Here is a 7,716-nt window from a genome sequence, read left to right as displayed (position 1 = left end):
CTTTCCTGTTCCTTTCCTGAGTTCTTGTAGCTGAGCTGAACTCCAGCTCAGACAGACCCAACACATGTGGGATTCTGAAACGTCTCAGGGTTCCTTTGGTTCCACGATGCCCCTCTCAGACCTGGCAGTAGAAAAGTAAATCAAGAAATTGAGAAGAAATCATCTTAAAGTCATGCTAAGCCTGTCTTCTACAGTCCAGAATCTATATATGTGTGACTGCAGAGACTTGGGATGAGGGTAGATGCTCAGAGGAATTCATGGGTTTGATCTAGGAAACCTGTCCCAAAGTTTTCACTGCCTTTTCCTCCTTGGACATTTCCTGATGCCCGGAGGAAGCTCATGGCCAACAGCAGCTCCATCCCCCACTTCCTCCTCCTGGCTGCAGCTCTTGCACTTCTGCTTCTTCCTGGGCATCTCCCTGGCTGCCCTCCTGGGCAACGGCCTCATCCTCAGCACCGTAGCCTGCCACCACCACCTGCACATCCCCCAGGGACTTCTTCCTGCTCCACCTCTCCCTCACACACCCGGGATGCATCTGCACCACTCTCCCCAAAGCCATGGCCAATTCCCTCTGGAACACCAGGGGCATGTCCTACTCAGGATGAGCTGCACAGGTGTTTTTTGCTTTTCTTCTTGATCACAGCGGAGCTTGCCCTTCTCGCCATCATGTCCTAGGACCGCTACGTGACCATCTGCAAAGCCCTTCACTACAGGACCCTCCTGGGCAGCAGAGCTTGTGCCCACGTGGTAGCAGCTGCCTGGGCCACTGGGAATGCGGGTCTGGCCCTGGGGCTGCAGGAGCTGCCGCCTGAGCTGATGATCTCCTGAGCAGTCCAGACATGCAGTCACTGTCCCTGTCCTCTATTGCCTCCCTTTCTTGCTGCAGGACCAGAAACGACTGTGTTGCTCTGCTGGGTTGGGGCGGGGCAGGGAGATGGGGGGACCAGGGAGGGGCTGGTCTGGGCAGTTCCAGTGACTAGAAAACCCCAATGTTCATCTGAAGTGTAGGAGTGGGCAGGGTGGGAGCATTACAGGGCTGAGGTGGCTCCAGGCTCTGAGAGTGGTAGCAGGAGCCCAGGGAGACACTGCCCCTGCTGCAATGAACTGCCTCTGTGTGTGCCAGGAAGGACTCGTGTCTCTGAACACCCCCGTGTGTGCATCAGTCCAGCTCAGGGTTGGACACCTCTCAGAGCCCTGACAGATTTCTCTGTGACTCCAGGAAAACCCCCGCTGTGCCAGGGAGTTACCAGATCCTTTGCTGTCACCCTCCTGGTGTCCTGTGTAATGATGAAACTAGAAAAGGTGATCATCATACCCTGGTAATTTTCTAAGAGGAGAAATGTCACTGCTGGAAAGAAGTGTCACTGAAGAGGTGAGAAGAGGGAACATCATTGTTTCCTTCAGTCTGTTCCACAGCAGGTTCTCCTGGAGCCCCAGGGACACCTGCGGGGAACGCAGAGGGGCAGAGAAAGGGCTGCCTTTGGCTCTTGCTGTGCTGCTCAGCTGGGCCGGGCTCCTGGTACACAGGGAAATCCTGGCAAGCGGGCAGCACTGCAGAGAGACAGCTCTGCCCAGGAGCAGCTCCTCTGCACAGCCCAGCAGGGCCGAGGGCACTACCTGTAGGCACGAGAGAAGAGAAGAAAGGCAAAGGGAGGTTAAAGGCAGCAGAAAGATGGGAGGTGTTCAGCTGAGACACAACTTGGGGACACAACTTCACACTCCTCTGCAGAGTGAGTCTACAGGTGCAGGGCAATGTCGCTTGTGTTCCTGGAGGAATCTCCTAAAGCTACCACATCCCACAGCCTTGCACATCTGTCAGGACTCTTCCAGTTTCTCTGTTGCGCCGGAGGAGGATGTTCTCCAGGGCAGGCCTTCCCTGCAGCACCGTCAGAGGGACAGAGCAGGTGGGCTCCTTCTCCCAGGGATGGCTGCGGGGTGGGAAGGTGGGGGTGCAGCCAGGGATGCCCGGGGCTGTCCTGCAGAGCAGGGTCCCTGTGCTCCGGGGTTTTTTGTGCCAGGGCAGGGACTTTGCTGCCTGCTGGGGTCAGGTCTCATCCTACCTGGGTAGTTGCCCACCCCTCTGCAGGGAGAAGCTGTCGGTGGGTGGTGAGAACCCCAGCAGGAGCCAGGCAGGTTCTTCCTGCCGTTGCATGAGGTGTGTGTGGTCAGGGCTGTGGGAGGTCAGGGCTGCTCCCAGATCCAGATCACACCAGCACATTTCCAAGAGCACTGTCAAATGGGAAGGGCAAAGCACAATTATTAGGAAGGAATGGAGCTTTTCTCAGTCAGTGTTTTCAGTTTCCTACTCCTGAGGAATCTGGGGGTTAAGAAATGGAAAAGGAGCTCCCATGTTGGACAAGTCACTGAGATTCCTGAGCTGTAACTTGGAATGCACAAGTGCTTCTGTAAGCAACCTCCTAAAGTGCTTTCGGCCTCTGCTCTGCTTTTGACAGAAGCAGCATCACTTCTACTGGACCCCTCCTTTTTTTTCTTTATCTACCCTTTTCCACCTGCAAAAAGAAAAGTTGCCCAGTCAGTGCACTGCAAACAGGCAGGTTTCTCTCAGGTCACAGTGAGTGCACAGACATTCGGATGGAGTGGTGACAGGGAAGTCATGAATGGATTTCTGATGTTGAGTCTACTGTTTTGAAATCAGAAAATGTGGTGTTGAAGTCATCGTTAGCCTTTGAGAGGGAAACAGGAGAAAAATCGGATAAATTTGTTGCTAAAAATGAGTTGCTTCAAACTGAGGTTGACCACCTTAAAAGTCTTGTTCAAATTTGGATGATTATGAAACAGTCAACTCATGGATTACCCCCATCAATACTAGACAATGCCCGCAGTATAAAGGCATAAAGCCCTCCCAGCCCCTCCAGGAACCCTCAAATCCCATCCCGGTCCCACAGGACACTCCCAACTTCCCCTTAAACCCTCCGAGGCCCCCAGACTGCCTCGCAGACCCACAAAAACCCTCAAGATGCCCCCAAACCCCTCCCAGTTACCTCCAGCCCTCCCAGGACCTTTCAAACCCTCTCCTAGTTGCCCCCTTCCCCTTGAGTATGCCCCAAACTCTCTCCCAGTTCCTTCCCACATCCCCGACGATTCCCCAAAACCCCTCACAGCTGCCCCAATCTCCCCAACCTCCCTCCCAAACCCCCAAACTCCCCCAAACACCTTCCCACTTACCCCCACGACCTCCAACCCCTTCTCAGCCTCCCCATTCCTTCCCAAAGCCCCTCCCAGTTGCCAGCCCGTCCCCCAGGCTCGGGTGAGGAGGTGCCCCAGGCTGACGGGCCCGCCCAGACAGGGGCGGTTCCAGCAGCATGTCAGGAGCCACCCCCTGTCCCGGAAGCTCCCGCCCGCCCTGGAGCCACCTCAGCTGCCCCTGCAGGGGAGAAATCCAGGCCGGAGCAGAGCAGGGGGCAGGGCTGGGCTGGGACCTCGATGGACGGGGGCACTGGGAGAGCAGGGGAGAGACCGGGATGGGTTGAGGGGGCACTGGGAGAGAGGGGAGACACTGGGATGGGCTGAGGGGGCACTGGGAGGGAGAGGGGAAAGTTTTTTGCCCCTTTCCTGGGCACTTGAACACCCTCTGCACCCCCATTCCCGGCCGTGCCGGCTGTCCTTCCCCCCCAAGCCATGAACAGGTTTTGAGGCTCCCTCGTGGGTCGCAGCCAATAGAACGGTTCTGCTGGAATGACGTCATTGCCAAATTCTGCTGGGCCCCTGTCCTTGTGCCGGTGAGTCACCCAATAGAACGTCGAAACTTCCGCGGGGGCTGCCGGGAGCGGGGCGGTGATGGCGGGGGAGGGGAGGATCGGGATTGAACCCGATTGGTCCCAATCGATCCCGGCCCCAGGGTCTCCCCCCGCCGCGCTGTTTTTCATGTGCGGCCCCAACGAGGCCATGGTGGTGTGGGGTGAGTTCAGGGGTTCTGGGGGTTCCTGGTGACCCCTCCGAATCTCCCCCAAGATTCTCGGGAACTGCCCAGATCCCCCCCAAGACTCCTGGGGACCCTCCGCCTTTCCCCCTCGTCCCCCAAATCTCCTGTGCATCCCCTTAACCCTTGAAAATCTCCTGGGACCACCTCAGACCCCCAGACTCCCTCCTGGGGACCCCCAAACACTCTTCAGGACTCCGGGGCCCCTCCCGACCCCCTCCTAGAGTCTTTTGGGTGTCACCAACCCTTTATGGCGGATTCCTCTGTCCATTTTTCCACCCCGGACTGCTGGGGGTCCACCCCCCCAAGAAACTACTGGGAACTCCCCAGTGTCCCACCACGAGATTCCTGGGTCCCTCCCCCCCCCCAACCCCCTGTGGGTGCCCCCATCCTTTCTTCCCCTCAAAAATATTCTTGGGGGTCCCCCAATGTCTCCTCCAGCCCCCATCCTGCCAGGGATGGATTTGGGGGGATCTCCTTCCCCTTCCCTCTGGCCCAAAGGCAAATGCCCCCCCTGTCCTTCTTCCTTCGCCCCCAGGCAGAAAAGAGAAGAGAAACAGCCAGTTGGCCCTGGCAGGTGTGGGTGTGTGCAGGCTGTGGTTGAGTGGTTGAGAAGGGAGAGGAGGGGGCTGGTGTTTGGGCCAAGTCCAGCAGGTGATGTCTTTTGTATCTGGCAGTCCTTAGTCCGCCCCACGACCATCCAGCTGTCAGTGTTCATGACATACCCATCAGCCCTTCTCTTCTTGGCTCCTACACTTGCCAACCCTAAACTGCTCCTAAGTTCTCTTGCTGTCAGTTCATAAAGAGGTCTTGTCAAGTGTTACTGATTTAGAAACTAAAGCCTGACATCTTTGTCTTTGCCAAAGATGTGTGTGAAAGGGCAGTGCTGTTGCAAAGCAGTGTTGAGCTTCACATTGGGTGACTTGGCAGCTTCCTCTGCATCACCCATGCACCCTGGGTTTCTTTGAAAAGTACTTTTCACTCCAAATGTGACACCACATTAGCCTGTAAGACATCCTTTCCCCAAATGGATAACTGTAAATATTAATAATTAAAAAGTGACCCCCTCCATTATTCAAGAAAAGCTTGTATCTCTGTCCTAAAAGCATCCAAGGGTCACGTCCCCCAGTTTTCTATCTGACAAGGGTTTGGAGGGGCTGCTTTGTGCAGGGAACCCTTTGGGGGCCCCTTGCACATGGGTAGGGCTGCACTCTGGGGGTGTGGGGCTTTGGTTCTTTGGTTGCCAGGGGCCACTGTGAGTCACTGAGCCGGGGTGGGGACAATGGGCAGGGCTGGTTGGGACAGGCTGTGGCACCTGTGACATAAAAGGGAAGTGTCCCCGTGGGACAGCTCTGCAGGGTCCATCAGGGGATGCTGCCCAGTGCAGCCTGTGCTGTGGGGAGCACGCACACAGGGAGAGGTTGGGCCGGACGAGGGCCGGGGCAGCAAGGCCGCCCCAGGGAGTGGGTTCTGCCCCTGCCTGCAGGGCCCAGCCCCTGGCAGGAGTGCCTTGGGCAGGGCCCGGTGCTGCTGCTGGGGCAGGGGGTGAGGCCTTGCCTCCTGCCAGCTGCCTGGGCCCCTGTCCTTGCTGCGCCACATCCCCGAGGCTCCATCCCCGCTCCCCCAGCGCCAGCTCCCTCCTTCCCAGCCCACACCAAGCCCTTCTCTGTGTCCTCCTGCAGGCCATGGCTTTCACAACATTCCTTTTGGTGCTTGTGCAAAGCATCATCCAGTCCCTGCAGGCGGTCGGGGAGGGGCTTGTTACGACCCGCCCCAGGAAAAGAGGGGGGAGGGGGTAACCCAGGTTTTATCAAAAATTCCTTTGGGGTGGATTAAAGGGAAACGACACTAAATAATCGGTGTATGAAAAAACATATATTGTTAAGATTTGTTTTAACAATTTTGAATCAATAGGTAAGTTAACATTTTTAGGTGCTGTCATAACCTTTCTGGGGAGGAGAAAAATGCATGGGGGAGAGAAAGGCAGGATAAGAGCAAGGGAGAGTAAGGGAAAGAAAAGCTGAGAGTGGACAGATGTCCATAGTCACCACCCACAGGGTCCAGCGATGAAACTTGATAGTTGCAGCTTCCATGTCTGTCGGTTGAAGTGGTGGCCTTGATCTGCTGGGGGTGAAGGAGGGAAGCCCCCACACTCCAAGAAGTTATGAATTATCATATCCATGGCCAGTGTCACGGGCCATGCCTCGAGCCTCCAACCTCTCCCTGGGCCCTGCAAGAGCTGCTGTGTCTGGCCTGGTTCCCGCCCTTTCCCGACTGGCGGGGGGATGGGCTTCTATGGGCCATCAGAGGTGCAGTGCAACAGTCAAAAGCCTGCAAGCTCGGCTCTTCCCGCCTTTTTGGGCTTGACATCTTCTGTGCTGGAGGAGGGGGGATGGGCCCAGCTGCCCATCAAAAAGTCAAAAGCCTGCAAAAGTCTCCTAGAATGCATAAATCATCAAACACTTCAGTCTCTGACAGGGCTGCACAAGACTCAGTGAGCTTGGAGGTCTTTTCCAAGCTGAAGGACTCTTGGATTCTGTGATTGTGTGCTGGATTCAGCTGGGTCCGTGTTAGCAGCATTAGTTTGCTCCCAAAGTTTCCTCGCTGTCAGCTCTTGTGGCCTAAGGCTTGAGCTCCTTTAACTCCTTGTGCTGAGCTACTGATGGGAAACGAGAGGCCTCTGCGAGCAGATTCCTGGTGTTCCCTGTAGAAGAGTGAGGGAGAAGGTGTAGTCAAGTGGGAAGAGGAGTACTGTTTGTGTGTGGCCTCCTATGTGGCCTTGGCGCCTTTGAGGGGCTTGAAGGAGAAAAGAGCTTTGTTAAAGTGAGAAGTGAAATAGTGTGTTGGCTGTTCTCTCTGCAGGGAGAAGCTGTCAGTGGGGGAGGGGTCACCGAGTGGGGGAGAGGCCGTAAAGTGGGGGAGGGGCCACAGAGTGGGAGAGGGGTCACAGAATGGGGGAGGGGTCACAGAGTGGGGGAGGAGCCACAGAGTGGGGGAGGGGCCATAAAGTGGGGGAAGGGTCTGAGAGTGGGGGAGGGGCCATAAAGTGGATTAGGGGCCATAGAGTGGGGGAGGGGTCAGAGAGTGGGGGAGGGGCCATAAAGTGGATGAGGGGTCACAGAGTGGGGTAGGGGCTACAGAATGGGGTAGGGGCCACAGAATGGGGAAGGGGCCATAAAGTGTGGGAGGGGCCACGGGGTGGGGGAGGGGTGACAACCTGGACTCGGGGGGTCAGGGCAGTGACCTTGGGGAGGGGGAGGGGTCAGGGCATGGGGTAGGGGTCTCACCTGATCCCAGGGCTATCGGGGCCATGGCGGGGCCGAACTTGGTGGGGACACTCAAGTTTTTCCCAAATTTCCCCTCATTTTTCCCAGTTTTTCATCCATTTCTCCCAAATTTCCCACTCTTTCCCCAATTTTCCCCCCATTTCCCCCATTTTCCCCAAATTTCCCCATTTTTCTCAATTTTTCCTCATTTCTTTTCCAAATTCCTTCCATTGTTCCCAAATTTCCCCCATTTTGTCCCATTTTCCCCAAATTTCCCCCCATTTTTCCCAACTTTCCCCAATTTTTCATCCAATTTTACCCAAATTCCCCCATTTTTTTCTCAATTCACCCCATTTTTCCCAAATTTCCCCATTTTCCCCAAATTCTACCATTTTTTCCCAATTTTTACCTAAATTTCCCCTAATTTTTCCCAATTATCCCCCATTTTTCCTGATTTTTCACCCGTTTTCCCCAAATTTCTTACTTTTTTCCCAGTTTTCCCTCCATTTC

Source organism: Manacus candei, unplaced genomic scaffold (genome assembly GCF_025592945.1).
Source record: "Manacus candei isolate 608988 ecotype Guabito, Panama unplaced genomic scaffold, ASM2559294v1 h1tg000076l, whole genome shotgun sequence".
Taxonomy (NCBI): Eukaryota; Metazoa; Chordata; class Aves; order Passeriformes; family Pipridae; genus Manacus; species Manacus candei.
The sequence above is the reverse complement of the archived record's forward strand: the minus strand, read 5'-3'. Positions refer to the sequence as shown.